Below are 17,346 nucleotides of genomic sequence, written 5' to 3' on the forward strand. Positions count from 1 at the left end.
TAGACCCTAAGAAAGTATAGTGCATTATGAAGATATATAAAAGTATAAAGACAAGTGGTTCATGTTATACCATATAACAAAAATTCAATCCTCCTATCAAAGATCTCTAATTGATAAAAAAATACAAAGCTCTAACTAGGTGCTCACATTTTTTAAGTTTGCACTTATGCACTCCTTCTATTCCACAATGCACAACACATGTGTGACTTTCTGGCCGATGTGTCACTTGGTCCCCAATATGAAAAACATTGGGCAACACATCTCAATGTCTTGAGACCATTGGACACACTCCTATTATTTTAGGAGTTTTGATGCATGAAATCCTTGAGCTAGCTCTTAGCCTAGCCTCTTACACATTGCAATAAGTCCAAAACCATTGTAGTGAGCTTCCTTGGTTCTCCTTTAAGAAAGAAGGTAGACCTTGGAAGGCTCCATGACCCATGTATGTACCCACTCACCCTTGTCACCCTCTAAGGACTTCACATGCAAGGTGGGAGCATGAGGGTAGGTATGAGAGAGCACTCAAGAGAACATGTGGAAGCTTCACCCTTAGTCCCTCGCACGTGCACACACACACACACACACACACACACACACACACTCTCTCTCTCTCTCTCTCTCTCTCTCTCTCTCTCTCTCTCTCTCTCTCTCTCTCTCTCTCTCTCTCTCTCTCTCTCTCTCTCTCTCTCTCTCTCTCTCTCTCTCTCTCTCTCTCTCTCTCTCTCAATTGAAAACAAGAAAGTGAGAACAAGAAATGAGCACACACATGAATAGCCTTTTCCATTCTCTTTTAAGCTTTTTATACAACTTTTTAGGGTTAAGGTTTCCTGACCCCCTTGGGCATCTAGCTCACTTTTTGAACCAATGACATGCATTCTCTTTATGCATGCACCCAATCCCATGTTCCTAGGCTAAGTGCTACAAGAATTAATTACAATTTGTATCATCCCTCATTTACAATTGTTGATTTCTCCTTCCAAGGCCTAAAATTTTCTAAAAGTTCAATTTTTTTTGTTGCTTTCATGTTCTTAGTTTCATTTATGTCTTTGTTTCTTTAACTAGTTAACAAGGGCATGCAGGGGCTTCGCAGGTGTCCATAGGTTATTACAGACTTGTGAGCCTCATGGCCCTTGCCAATGGCCTCAACAAGGGGGGTGGGGCTATTGGATAGGGCCATGCCCCCCTCTTTTTCTTTCAATAAATGCCGCGCCCAAACCGCCCCCCCCCCCCCCCCCCATTCATTTTCAAAACCCTCCCCTTTCCCCATTTGAAAGCCTATTTTCATTCTTCTCCTTCTTTCTTTGAAACAATAAAATCCTAAAAGTATGGATTTCGGGGTGGGGAGGACGATGAAATGAGAGGTGGAGATGGTGAAGTAAGGCAAAAAGCTTGCTTCCATGTTCATTTTCTTTGTTTCCTCTAAACCTTCCTTGCAATTTCCATGGATAGAGGGAGTACAAGACTAGGTTTCATGGAGGAGTTGAGAACAATGAGAAGCCGTCATGGGGGAAGCAATGTATATTCCTCTTTGGATATGGAGTAAAAAGAAAAGAGGAGCTAGAGAGAGGGCTCATCTCTTGCTTTCTTTGATTCTTCATTCAGGGATGAGGCTACAATCCACTGGTTTGTTGGGTCTCAACACCTTGACTGTTAGCAAACATGGATCTTGAACACAGTTTAGCTATGGAGGCTTGAACTCGTAAGCAAGAGACATGAAGAAGACTGATGACTAGATACAAACTTTTACTCAAGTGAATTAGGTTCCAAGATAGATTAGCTTGGACTCATAAACACAATCTTGAGTGGATAGAGTTACAGACTCTAAGTACAAAGTACAATAGCATTCATATAAAAAAGTGAACCAAGTACATGATTTTATAGCTTTGAGTTGTTCCACTCTCCTCATTGTGCATATGCGATTCAGGACAGCTCTTCTTGGAGCATACATCATTTGTCTATTTCTCAACACCCCCCTCAAATGATGAGTCCCTACACTTGCTGGCTTTTGCCCCCCCTACATGATAACATGGCCCGGAAGACTAGCTCATAGGCAACCTAGTCAAGTTAAAGCTTGAGACTTTACATATTTAGCAAGAGTTTTACAAATCAAATCCACTAAGGGAAACATCGAGATCCACTATGGGAACAAATTCCTTAAAACAATCTGTCAGAGTTGTTGATGGTAGCGGAAGCATCTTTTTCTTCTTCTTCATTCATGAATTGACTTTGGTGGTGGTCATTCTGCATCTGCTGTGCTCTTTTCTTGTGGAAGCATTCACTGACAATATGGCCAGTTTTACCACAATAATGACATGCCATCTGACTTCTGTTGTCGGTGTTGAATCCTTGACCTCTTCCTTTGGGTCCAGTAGCTCCTCTAGTGTATAAGAGGTTTTCCCTTGAGCTAGTCTCTTTTACATATTTGCTTTTATATTTTCTTTCTTCATCAAGCAGTGAGTGCTCAATATCTTTGAGTGAGAGACTCGGAACATTACTTAGAGTGGACACAAGGTTCTCATATGGATCCTTGTTTACACTTGCAAGCAGTACGACTATTGCTTCATCTTCATCAATATTCTTCTTAAGAGTTGCAAGTTGGGTTTTTAGGCTCTTGAACTTGTTAATGTGTGTGATCATAGAAGCACTGTCTTGATTTCTAGTTTATAAAACTGCATGAGGAGTTTATCTTTGAGTTCTTTGCTTGGGTACCAAACATTCTATCAAGCTCCTCCCAAGCAGTTCTAGCATTTCTAATGCCAGATATATGATGTAGCACATCATTACTTAGTCCCTAGGCAATGATGCCTAGTGCCTTATTATTCATCTTCTTCCATTATTTGGTTTTGAACTGGTCTTCTTCAACGAACCTGTCTTCATCATCTTTGTTCTTGTTATCTGCATCATCTTCAAACAAGTCCCACAAGTCTTTCCACATAAGATGGTACATGGTCTTCTCCTTCTAGGCATGGAAGCCTTCACCATTAAACTTTGCTATATGTTCTACTTCAGTCATCTTAGTAGGAGGTCTTACCACGAGAACTCTCGGGCAGTGTCTATCCCTTTACAAGAAGATTGAGATTTACAAGGGATTTGATAATTGTGACTTTAAAAACATTACATAACTTGAGAATGTTCTTCGAAACTGGAATCGAAAGATGAGTTACTCTTGAGTAACTGAAATATTCAAGTGCCAAGAAGCACTATTTGAGTATCAATAGATACTATATCTTGAAGATCTTGATATTTGGCTCGATGTTGCTAGGTAATCTTTGAACTTCCTTGGATCCTTCTAGATCTAGTAGGCTTCAGAGATAATTTCAGAGTGATCAAGGTCACTATTGATGATGCCAATAAGAAAAGACAAGGTTGCCAAGCTTTCTAAGTTCCTGGCTATGGCTTCCACTGTTTAGGGTTTCAGACAGCCCTGATTTTTTTGTTGTAGGAGGAGCTAGGCGCAGCCATTCGAGCCGAGGATTGGATGGGGGATAGCCTATAGTATAGGATTTAAATGCCCGATACAAGCAGAACGAATCGCAGCCTCCACACGTCACGCAAAGTGTACGACTGTCACAGGGTGCAATAGAGACAACGATGCTCAATTTTCATAATGCTAGGCTCTACGATGGATAATCCCACACTCTGATGTGATAGGGAGCTGCGTTGGGAGTAGAGGAAGAGCTTCTCAGAAGACACCTTAAGATGAAATTGTCTGTATGATGAGATCTGAGAGCTCCACTGAAGATAGGTGCAATCTGGCTATGGTGGCCAAGAAGAAGTGTGTGAAAATAAAGTAGGAGATGAACTCAACCAGTTGTCCTGAGCTAGAGTTGAGCTATGATAAGATGGAGAAGTAGGAGAAAGGGCTAAACTAAGCTCACTATGGCTCTGATACCATGCTAGCAAACATGGATCTTGAACACAGTTTAGTTATGGAGGCTTGAACTCGTAAGCAAGAGACATGAAGAAGACTGATGACTAGATACAAACTTTTACTCAAGTGAATTAGGTTCCAAGATAGATTAGCTTGGACTCATAAAAACAATCTTGAGTGGATAGAGTTACAGACTCTAAGTACAAAGTACAATAGCATTCATATAAAAAAGTGAACCAAGTACATGCTTTTATAGCTTTGAGTTGTTCCACTCTCCTCACTGTGCATATGGGATTTAGGACAACTCTTCTTGGAGCATACATCATTTGTCTATTTCTCAACATTGAGTAAGTTATGTCTCTCAGGGATGGAAAAATGCTACCCAACTCCTCCTTACAATCTCTTCTCCCTCTTGATCTCAAGCTTTTGGGTTTAGATACAATTGCTCGACTCCACACCTTATGAGAAAATGAAGATTCACTCCTATTATGACTTAGATGAGGGTGAATATTTTCTTCTTGATGCCTCCATTTCTTTGAAATATCACATTCTTTCTTCACAGAGAAATGCTCATATTGATGTGATAAAAAATTTGCATAAGGAGAAGTTGTTAGGTGATGAAAGTTTGACTCCTTTAGTGTTAGGCAAGGAACCCATCAATAATATTCCATCTCTCTTTTAGACTCACCAAGTGAGGAACCCATCAATAATATTCCAACCATTGACCTAGAGATGGTAACTAAAACATGCGATGCAGAAAAAAGCTCCTCAATGGAAGTAAATACTTCAGCGGGTTTCTCAAACACCAACATGTAGGAAATTGAAGGGCTTGTTGAAGCCTCTTACTTAGTCAATGAGCTCACATGTCAGTAAAATGGAGATTTTTTTAAAATGCCAACTTTTGGCATTGGGTCTAGAATAGATGGGATGCAATAGCATTATGATGGTCACCTTTGATGTAGACCATATATGACTAGTATATTTCCTGAATGTATTTCTCGTACAATTCATTGTTTAGGCTTCCTTAACACTACAAAGCCAACTACTCATATTACACTACAAATAAGAAGTACAATGATATATATTTTCATGGGCATTTGAATGGGGTTGTAGGCAAGGTTATCTGACCAATGAGGAGACAACTAGCATTACATGTCATTATTGTAAGAATATGGTGTACTGCATTGAAACTTGTGACTTCAAAGCATACTACATACTACCCAATGATACTTTCATGGAGCATTTCATGTTATATGTTGGTATTGAAAGGTGAAAAGAATCAAAGCTTGCTTGGAAGAGCTATGGTAGGAGAGCAAGAGAAAGAAAGTGAGAGAGACCAAGTGGGAACTCCAACAATCACAACGTGTGACCAGGCCTTCCTTTATTCAAACTGTCACTAAAAGAATAAAGAATAAAGTGATGGTGGCATGTGCCCGCCACCTACAGTGTGCAATGGCGGGTACTGTCAGTGTAGCAATACACATGCGGGTAGGTAGAGGCTCCTTTACCCCCAACAACCTCCCACTTAAAGGCAAATCTGTCCCAGTGAGGAGTGAAAAGAAAAAGAAAAGATAGTACAATGTACACATGTACAATAGGATGAGGAAAAATGTCATCTCATCCAATGCCCATCAATCTCTTAAGGAAGGCAAAGTGCTCAATAGTGAGGCTTTTCATGAGCAGATATGTAGGATTTTTGTTAGTGGAGATATTGACAAGACCAATAGACTTGTCCTCCATGACCCCACGTATGAAGTGATACCTCACCTCAATGTGTTTCATCTTCGCATGGAAGACCGGATTCTTGGCTAGCTGAATAGCACTCATAGAATCGAATGTAGCGTAGGTATAGAATCAATCCCAAGGTCATGAACCAAACCTATGCAACCTGGAAATCCAAACCATTGGAACGTGATCTATTTATGATATGCACAACTGTACTGACTGCCTCAGCCCAAAAGCTCTGTGGTAGGCCTACGTGACTAAGCATACTGCGTACACGCTCCTGGATGGTTCTATTCATCTACTCAGCCAAACCATTGTGGGGTGGGGTATAGGGGGTGGTCAACTCTTCAAATATATATGGCCCAAATGGGCATGCCAAAGAGATACATGTGGGATAGAACCCAATGACTAAACATGGTTAATAGAGGACCCATCAACTACAAGAGGATAGAGGCTACCAGCCTTAGCACCTCTACCAAGCATAAGTCTGCCAATGAGTGATCTTCCAGGTAGAATCCCCAAATGAAACATGAAATCCAATAAGACTGCATGTAAGCGCATGTACATGATGTACATCATGTAATAGAAAAGTATTGCAAGTAGAGAACTGCAGCCGTACATCCCCAATGCCAACAATAGCAAGTGACCTTTCATCACCCAAGCGAATTGAACCAGAGACAATGCGATAGGAATGAAACCACTCATGGCATGGTGTAACATGAAATAAAGCACCAGAATCCAAAAGCCAGCAATGGGCATACATAGAGTGAACCTCGGTCAACGGCGTAGCATCACAAGAACTAGCTATAAGTATGTACTCCCCATCGGAGCCATCAGAGACGCATGACATTTATCTCCTTGATTTTCACACTGGATTTCACAGCCATAATGTTGCAATCAGAGGACTTTTCGTGTACTTTTTCTTTCCCCTTCTCTTTGCACTTCTCATTGCACAACTCATGACAGTGTGGGCATATATGACCCTTCTTGCTGCATATGTCACATTAGCATTTCTCCCATGAGACTTGCTTCGCAACTTACCATGCAACTTAGATCTAGACTTCTGCGAGTCTCTACCACGTCCATACCCACGGTCATTCTTTCCATTACCATCTCTACCTCTAACAATCAAAGCATGTGACACATGAGAGGCATGCAAGTTCTTACAGTTGATCTCTTCTTGCAGAAGAGCACTCTTTACATTAGGCAAGTTCAAAATAGTAGCAGGAGCACATAAGGCAGTGCGGAATACATCCCATGACTCACTCAGAGTCCCAAGCAAAAACAATGGAGTAACCTCATCATTAAAGGTAATGCCCTGCGAAGTCAAGTTCTTAAGAATAGTACGGAACTGGCTCAAATGAACAGACATTGTCATATTCTCCTTCATGCGCAGATCCATAAGCTGCTTCAGCCAATACATCTGACTTGCTGGACTTTTCTGATCATCGAGGTTCTTAATTTTATCCCAAATCTGCCAAGCACTCTGTGCTTCCTCAACCACATTATAATGCACCTATTCAGTGAGAGACATGATGAGGGTGGAATTGCATAACTCATCAAGCTCATCCAATTCATCATCAGTCATAGTTTTAGGCTACTCGCCATGCATCCTTAATGGCTTGATATGAGATTTCTGCACCAGTACTTGCCAAAATTGGCTCTTCTAATAGACATAATTCGTAACATCAAGCTTAGTGATGTTGAAGATAGCACTATCAGTGGAAGAGGATGCCATACTACAGTCCAAAACGGTGTAGACAGTTCAAAACTGCTTGTTCATTTCTATTGTAAACAGTCAAAATACCACAAAACCAAGGCAAAATGACCATGAACTAATAGATAATGATGATGCCCACCAAGTACCATCAAAAGTACATAAATCCAGGATGATTCAGCATGAAAATTCCATATCAATCCGTGCATAACTGCTTGCTGTAATAAATTACAGCCAGGTACAATGACAACAAACTGTAGGCAAAATGAGTGCATAAAGTCAACCACTGACTATCAAAGCATAACCAACATCAAGCAAGCATATATCAGCATGTGATAGTCATATGGACATTGAGAAAATACCCAAGCATGTCAAATGAATCCATCAGTAAGCTGGCACACCCCCTGTGTAACAAGGCATAGTGTACACAACATTGGCAAGACCTGACACAAATAGGTGTATGCTTAAGTATTCGAATGCTCAAGTAGCATATACCACTTGCTCAATGTCTATCAAGTGTATCAAGATGCTTTCACTGGCACAAAAGCTATAAATATCAAGCAAAGAAGCTCAACAAGGGCATATGATAGCACCAGTGCTAGAAGATCCAAGATCAAGCATCAATAAGACCTCATGAGCATATAGGCCGCGTAGCATCCGTACATAGCATCCATAAACATCAAGTAGATCCAAACAATGTAACAGGCATGTAGTAGTGGCATAGGCCAAGCATGTCAAGACTGGTCAGACATAAGCAAAGTACATGCCATAAGTACAATAGAGATGAGGATCCAAATGCTATGCAAAGTAAGCTCAAGCTCAACCAATGATTCAAGAGCAAATCCAAGCTCTACGTCGATCCCCAAGAGTCACTACATCAACTTATACATCCAAGACATAGCCTGAATTCAACAGGCATATCCAAACATAAGAAAATAAGCTTCAGCCCTGAATATTGTAGTAGCAAATAAATGTCAAAAATTGAGCAAACAATGGCTCAATCCAAGCTCAAAACCATAGACAAACCATAGGCATACTTTCCCATATGTATAGGCACCAACCGGGCATAATCAGGCATCAAATGACTATGTAGCATGAGCATAAAGTGTAATGACTAAGGGCTGCCCTATTTTGGGCTGCCCATGGACTATGTAAAACATTAAAGTTTGAGTAAGTTCAGCCCCAAAAGCATCTCATATCATAGGTAGACATTCCCCTAGCATTCGGGGTGCATTCGGGACCCCAACCGAGCAACCAATGTTAATGCCAACCAAGCATAAACATAAAATGCTGATGTAATACTATTTATGGCTGCCTGTGGACTATGGAAAATAGTCATGGATAGAGATAAATTAGTCCACAAATCAATGCCAATGATAGCCACCAATGTTGAGCATCAAGGGGGTTGTTCCCAAGTGCCAAATGAAATGTTTTCAAGCTACCAATGAGTGCCAAGGAAGGACTGAAGTAAAAAACGAATTTTTTGCAAGCCTTCAAGCTAGCCCAAATTGATCTAGGGCTTGTGAAAGGGCTGGACAAGGTCAATGCAAGGTTGGGGGAGTAGTCAAGGACCCCTAGGAGCTCCCTCTTGAAGGGAAAAGTCACCGATAGAGAGTAGGCATCACAAGAAGCAAGAGGACATGGCTGCCTTGCTTCACAAAACCCGTGGACTAGAGTAAAATAATAAAAGAGAGCTCCAATACCTCTGAAGGAATGCCTTGAGGGTGCCCAAATGGGCCAAGTAGGTACTCGAAAAGTCGAGGAGTGACAGGAGCTCGGGAGAGTCGGCTATGGCTGCCGGGAAGGAGACCCAATGAGTGTAGGTAATTGATAGGAAGCTGAAGGAGTCATGAACAAGTCAAAATTCTTGAGCAACCATGCTCTGATACCAATTCAAAGGTGAGAAGGATCGAAGATTTCTTGGAAAAGCTATGGTGGGAGAGCAAGAGCAAGAATGAGAGAGAGACCAAATGGGAACTCCGATAGTCACAATGTGTGACTGGGCCTTCCTTTATTTAAATTGTCATTAAAAGAATAAAGAAAGTAACAGTGACGGGCACCCGCCACCTTAGTGTGAAATGGTGGGTACTTTTAGTGTAGTAATACACGGGCGGCTAGGCAGAGGCGACTTTACCCCCAGCAGCAGGTACTCATAATCACAATGTCCAACCCGATACTTCAATGGCAACTATAGAGAAGGTTAGAGGTCTAGCCATGGACGTGAATCACCATAGTGGACCAAGGAGGATTCAAATGATTGTAGCCAAGTAATTGATACTAGATTCACTCACCAAAAATGATGAGGGCATTGTGGAAGATTAGGAGTTAAATAATTTTTGAAGGAACTAATGCCATTGGTCCAAAACCAAATGTGTATCTCACTATTAAATTTTACAGTTCTATTTTGTTTGATGTTATCAACCATAGTTCCTCTTCTGCAATTACAATGTAGATTCAATAGCATTGTCACAAATGAAAGGAAAACATATGCTTTCATTATAGGGAAAGGCTTTGATAACATTATGGATTTAAAAAAGAGGTACTTGTTTTCATTTTTTATGGGACTCATTTCCTTGGGCAAGGTGCACCCACTAAAAAATATTTTATCTTCAAAATGTCCATTAAGGGCCCTTGTTCAAGGGTTGATTTACTGAATCAAATGTATTGCTTTGAAGGGAGGATCATTACAAAGCTTGGGTGCACTTTGAATTTACCCATAAGATTGATGGATGGGCTACAATGTCTTGCTCTATGTTTGACCCAATGTATGATGACCTTGTTTCCTTATGATGACTTCTATAGTCATTTTAGCTTGAAGGGAACGATAGTGATTGCCATCCATATCCTATTTCCTTCAAAGGATTCTGCTATCATTTTAGCTTGAAGGGTTTGATGGTGATCACCATATGTGATAGAAGGGAGGAAGATGATGATACCCAAATCCATTTTTGGGAGTGCTTGAATAATCTAATAATAGAGAATAGTCACCCCCTGCCACACTTTGCTGACTTCATGGTAGATGAAGCAGGAGCCAATTGGATTGAAAAATTAGGATAGTGTTTAATGGGAGGCCTAACAATGTAATGTAGGGAAGGGAGCAATCATGATTGTTTTATTATGAGAAAAGTTTTTTGAAGCATTCCAAGAAGCTAATCCCTCCCATCTTGACAAAGAAGAACCTTGGATCATGCAAAAAATGTCACCTTTCTTAGAACCACGAGAAATCAAAGAACAATGCATGTTGTATAAGGCAATGGTGGTAGTCCCACAAACTACTAGTTTTTGAGAACATCAAGACCTTGGAGTAATGGTTGACATGGTGGGAAAGTAGAGTTGATTGCTAGGAAAACAATACACATGCACATTTTATTTTTCTTTTTCATAAGAAAAATAATATATAGTTTGCTACCTTCTTAAATCGGAGAGGCAATTGCAAGAATATCTAACCCATTGGAAGCATGCTCAAATCCAAAATACAAAATTTTTAGAGAGTGTACATGCAAGCTAGTTATTAGGGGAAGATGGAAATAAAAATTTAACTTTGTACGATGCCTATGTGATGGACCTAATCAACTCACGCATTAAATGTTCTTGTTAGTTGGCATTCATGACATGAAGGTACTATGGAAATGGACTTGACCTAGACACCCTGTTGAACATGGTTCTTGCTCGAAGTAATCCATCCTTGACATGTGTTGCATGGGTGGTCCAAAGTGTAGTGACATGTGGCCCTTTCTATGGTGAGCTGGTTCTAAATAGAAACAAGAAAACAATGCAAAGGAAAAGAAAGTGCACAAATGGTTTTAGTTTCCATAAACCAAGCTATGCTATGGAATCTAGGGAGAGGATGTCTGAAGGCCGATGTTGCAAAAATACATTCGAGTATGCTCTACGTGTGAGCCTACGACCATTGATTTAGTGGAGGAGGTGTTTGATGGCAGAAGTGACAAAAAACCAACCTATATTAGTCACTCAAGAGGATGTAAATATAGGAGCTTTTAGGCTCTAAATAGAATGCATTTGCATTCCAAAAGAAAATGTGTCACATTGGTTAATAAGAAGAGATGTGTATATTCAATAGACAACAAGTCTCCAAGGTTGATTGCACCTTGCTTTTGGTTTAAAATAAAATTCCAAGTCTATAAGTTGATCCCTCAATGATTTTGATTCTATAATAACAATATTGAAGACACTTTTGGGATGTTGATAAACAAATTCAACATGTTCCCATGTTGCCTTCTATTTGGTGTGTTGCTAGGGGGACAAATATGTACCATGAAGAAATCGTTTCTCTTAAGATGAATGGGCTCAATATCAAAGATGGGTACAGTCCCTCAGTGCCAACCATCAATGTTATTTTGGGAGAATCAAGACAAGGCTCCTCATTTGGAGATAGAGCATTTGTTGCTAAATATCACCATTAGGCTTATTCTTTCCCTTGTTTCCAGTCGTTTCTGCTCACTTTTATAGTGCAGTCCTACTAAACCCCTTGTTATAAAAATGGCCATAACTTTTGACCCCCAATATTGAAATCAAAATTTTTAAAATGGAAATCAAAGCCCATAAATAGCTCTTCAAAATGAGTTATAAGACTCAAATTCATGATAAAATAAAATAATCTAGGAATGATCTTTTACTGACGTCCAGAACAATCATCATGTACCCTATAAAAACACTATTTTAGTGTATCCACCTCTCCCAAGTCAAAGATAAGGTCTTCCAACCCTATGGTATCCTATTATGACTTGTAGAAGCTAAATACACCTTGCAATACCCTGTGGAGGTCCTAGAAAATCTCTAAATTACTCTGTAATGCCTATAACAAAGTAAAAGTCTTTCAAGAGTGATCTTGATTCACTATTTGAGTGTAATACCATGTGAAAAACTTGTAAGCCACTTGGAATGACATGTAACAACTGTGAATAATTGAAAATTTAGCAAATGAAGGTCTAAATACCTTGTTTCTAATGAGTGCACCTAGCCCCTACTTTAGGGAGGAGAATGATTAAAATTTCTCATGTAGCAAGCTTGTAATTTTTATAATCCCTATGGTTGATCGATGGAGTCCCAAGCAATGTTATCCAACTAAAGGCCTTATGTCTTCATCAAGAATTCCACTTGTGGTACCTGTGGTGAGGGATATAACAGCATGTTAGGCTCCCTATACAAGCTCCGAATCATCAGGAGGTGGGAAAAGTTCCCCATGAGTCAATTGGTTGTGCCTCTTTGGGATCTTTAATAGTGGGGGAGGGTCATCTCTCTATTGTCCCACTATCTCCCCCAACATCCACATTTTTCCTTAGTGGGAATATCAACATGGCAACAACATTCTAATTAATCAATCAAGGATGAAATACAAAACTCAATATTTCTTTCAGCCTTCAATGGTATGCATGATTGATCAATGAAAGATTGGAATGAAGAAATGAGTGTTGACTTAGGGTCTTACCAATGTAATTTAGTGACTCACTGATTGCTAGTACTTATCCTTTACAATATTTCAATCTTGGGTAAAGGAAATCAAAAAATCAAATCAAGGTTATGCTTTAAGACATTGTAAATGATAAGGGAATTAATTGATAAAAGATATCCCATCAACAAGTAGAAAAAGCTTAAAGCAAGTGGATATTGAGAGATTTTGGAGATTAGGCAAGTGAAATACCTTGATCAAGCTTGAAGAAGATGATTGATGTAAGCTTCGTTCCAATTATTGGAAGAATTTGAACACTTGAATGTTGAAGATTCAAGCTTCTTGAAGAAAAGCCCCAAAATAATCCTTCAATATGAGCTTTAAGAGGCTCGATATGTTGAAATCTTTGAAAGAGCCAAAGATTGAAGAAATTGAAGCTTTCGAGTCTGAGGCTATGGCTACCCTGTCGTGTATTAGGGTTTTTAGCTAAGAGAATGAAGTTCAAAGGTCAAGAAGTGTGTATCCCCGCTGAGAGCAACATAACTTTGTCCAAGTAGTAGGCAAGCAATAGATTATTGACTACATTAGCTATAGAAGAAGAATAGAGAATTCAACACAAAATATGGTGCAAATTTGAAGTGTTCATTTGCCGGTCATCACTAAAGGTCGTACTCAAAATTGGTAATGATCATGATTAGTAGAAGATAAGGAATCAATGCCCAATACGCAGGAAGAAGGATAAGATGATTATTGATCAAGAGAAATAAATCTTTGTTATCCATCATGAGAGCTTCAACCAAAAGCTTGAAAGAGAGAGGAAAGAAAAAGCTTGACTTGAAAAGTAACTAAATTTTTAACCAAGAGTAGCTATATTCACCATGTCTTTAACCATTTTACCTCCAAAATAGCCTATTATTGATGCATGGCCTACCATTTTGTCCAAGATGCCTCCAAATTTGTCTTCAGGTACTCTAGCTAACTCTAACTAGCTGTGCTTGGTCTCCTTGGTCTCACTGCACTTGACCATTTTCCTGACGACTGACACCCTATCCTTGAGTGACCAGGAAGTAACAAGACTATGGAAGAAAATCCAACAAAGGATTGTACCAAATGGATCAAAGACCAATGCTATGATGCCATTTGGTACAATCTAAGAAAGGATTGTACCAAATGGATCAAAGACCAATGCTCTAATGCCACTTTTTGTTAAGGAGAGGGTTGAAAGGTGAGAGAAAGAAGAGTAGAAGAGAGAGGAAAGTGGAGAAAGAAGAGTAGAAGAGAGAGGAAAATGGAGAAAGAAGAGTAGAAGAGAGAGGAAAGTGGAGAGAGAAAGAGTGATGAGGAGAAAGAAAGACTAGAAAGATAGAAAAGAAGAGAGGACTCAAGAGAAGGAAAATGAAAATATGTCAATGACCAAGAGTTCTTCTGCATGCGACTTCATGTAGGGAATAAGTGGAAACTTATAGGATTAGTGTGGACAAGGGAAATGTGAGTAAATATGGTAGATTGGGGCAACAATTGGAATTTTTTTGGGACACCAACAAGGTAGGAGTGGACTATAACATTTGTGGGGAAGAAGGAGACATATCTCATGCAAAACTAAAGATTTTGGTGAAGAAGAACAAGGTTGAATACTTTTGAACCTTCAGGGAATTGATTGGAGTAACAAAGGAGTGATTTTGTGGGTTCAATGACCTATGGAAAATAGGCCACAATAGAGTATTCAAGTTGCATATTGCTATCCTGAATTTTTAGCATACATATTGGATTATAGGATTCAAAACTTATCGCATATGCTTGTCTACAATAGGTAGAGACTTGAAGTATATGAAGAGCCCTCTTTAGGGTGAATTTAGGGCAGCAAAAATGAGCTCTTTACTATTTTTTATAATAGTAAAACATGAATTAATTCATTTAATTAGGCTCACATAGGGATTTTGTAGGATTTGGGGCTTATTGTTGCTTATATTGTGACCAATTCATAGTAGCTGTATATGGTCCAAGTTTTTTGGGATTAGACATGAGATTTAAAGCTTATGAGGTTTCATAAAGCCTATGTATAGTAGAGACTTGTTCTATAGTAGGGTTTTCTTTGGGTTCCCATCTTAGAGCTTTTGGACAATATCCCAACATAGGATATTGCACTCATGCAATGAGTGTATGTATTGGTCTTGCTTTGTATGAATCAAAAGGCTTTATGATAGCTTCATTCAGAGTTTCTTTGCTCTCAAATTGATTCAACATCCTCTTTTATTATTATATTCAAATCATACTCTCTACATCCTTCTCCCTTAAACCCTCAAAGTTAAGGCCTTTGACTTATTATCTCTTGACAATGCTCTCATTTGATGAAGGTTGAGATTACATCATCTTGCCTTATGATATATGGATTGAGATTGGTCAACCTAATCTCCTCCCAACAAATGTAGCTATTAGACTATATGAGGGATCACTATATTCTCTAGAAATATGCAAAATTCTCTTGACTATAAGGACCGAGAGCATTCCCATCATGTTTTATGTGCTTCCAAATCAAGAGGATATGGGCATGGAAGTCTTGCCTTTCAAGCACATAACTCAATGCAAAGTGGACTATGTAGTACATTGATATATTTGAGCTTGCCAATGATCATTGCTTTCAGTAAAGACAACTGTGCCTCTTCTCAAGGGAAGGACAACACACGTATCTCTCAAAAAAAACAAAATCCTAGTGAGGATGGATAGAGAGTTCTAAAAGAATTACTCAAGTCATAAGAGGACAAGAGAAAATTGGAACCAAAGAAAGGACCAAAGCTACTCAGAATACTACAATAGCTTCTCAACTTGTTGGAAATATAAATTCATCCAAAAGGAAGAGGAGAACCAATGCATATAATCAGAAACATCAACGGTGAGTTAATACAAATCCATGATGGGTTTCCAAAGCATTACTATGTGCTCAAGGGTTCTATATGGAATATTGTTGGATCTGGTTGCCAAAACCATCCACATAACCACATCTATTGACCATTTTCCTAGTCCCATCAAAATCAAAGAGGAAGAGAAAGATACTCAAACATAAATCTAGGTCAAAGACCAAGATGCTTGAGAAGACAATATCATATAAGTTTGTGACTGAAAAGCTAGTTCTTGTGATACTTGCATCCACAAATTTGGAAGTGTAACAACCTAGAGCAATTGCGCTAATCCACATGAGAAACTAGTAGTGTTTGAGAAGTCATCTAGTCAGGAGGAAGAACAAAGTAGCCATTTCCTCATGATGTTGTTCATGCTAAGTCCAAATAAGTAGAATATAGTTTCCTCAAGTGTTGACAAACTAGGGTCCACTCTCCTAGACAAAGTCTTTCAAACCAAAAGAATATTTATCAACTATGCCCAAATAAAAAATCTAGATCAGTAATCTCATGTAGCTGCTCAATTGAAGAACATGGATGCTAGAGGGATAGATAGGAAAACATCAAAATATTGAGGACCTACCTTTGAGAGCTTGTGACATGTACATGCTCTCTTGATATTTATTAGATGCAGTTACCCTATCGTGGGCTGATTTGATCTCTTGGCTTCGACCTCATACTTATGTCTATCAAGGTATTGTCAGTGGTATTTATATGCTTTTGGGTTATGTATTGAGATTTTTCTTAGTGGGAAATGCATCTAGCAATTCTCTTCATTTAAGCTTGAGACTTTACCCTATGCATTACATCTATGCCTATTATATGTATGGTTTCTGGCATACAACAATTGTGACAGTCTTTAGTGTCAGTTGTTCTTGACTTCTTTCTTCTTGGTTGCTCACAGTTGGTTGTTGGCATATTATTGCAATTTATTACAGTAGCATGTCATTTTAGTTTTATGCATTCTATTTGAGGCTAGTCACCTCGATTTGATAGTCTTTTTCTTATAGCTTGTGTGGACAACTCGTTACTTTAGTAGTATTTCTAGTCTCCTGCTTGATTTCGTAGTGGTTTTGGGCTGACTTGTAGGATATTACAATAGCCCATATTACCCTTCTTTGTACTTGCTTGGTCTCATTATGGCTAGTGGTTCTTGTAATAGTGCTATCTTGAATATTGAGAAACTAGATGGGACTAGTTATAGTTGTTGGAAGACCTAGGTATGGCAGGTTTTAGTGCAAAATTTGTAGGTTCAACCACTCAAAAATGGGGATACACAACCCTAAAATATTGTGGGTGAGGATTGGGATGAACTAGATGAGCTATGCAGGTCCACGATCATTTTATCACTCTCTAAGTTCACTTTACAAGGTTATGATTGAAAATCAGATTATATATGAGCTTTGAACACATATTAAGAATTTTTATGACAAGAAAAGTCTTGCATCTCAAATGTATTGCTTGAGACAATTAATGGGCCTTTGCATGAAGGAAGGGACTTCTATGTCTGCACACTTGAATGAGTTTCACTTTATCATCAGCCATTTAGCTTTGTAGAAGATTGAGTTCAAGGTTACTTTGCACCCTTTACTTTTTCTTGGTATACTACTTGAGTCGTGGGACACTTTTTATACAACTCTACATGCTAAGGATGGGCTGAAATTACAAGATGTTAAAAGTGGCCACTTGACAAAAGAGGTGAATAGAAAGAATATGGATGTTTCTTGTA

This window comes from Lygodium microphyllum, chromosome 8 (assembly GCF_053477565.2).
Source record: "Lygodium microphyllum isolate KBCC chromosome 8, Lygodium_microphyllum_v1.1.10, whole genome shotgun sequence".
Taxonomy (NCBI): Eukaryota; Viridiplantae; Streptophyta; class Polypodiopsida; order Schizaeales; family Lygodiaceae; genus Lygodium; species Lygodium microphyllum.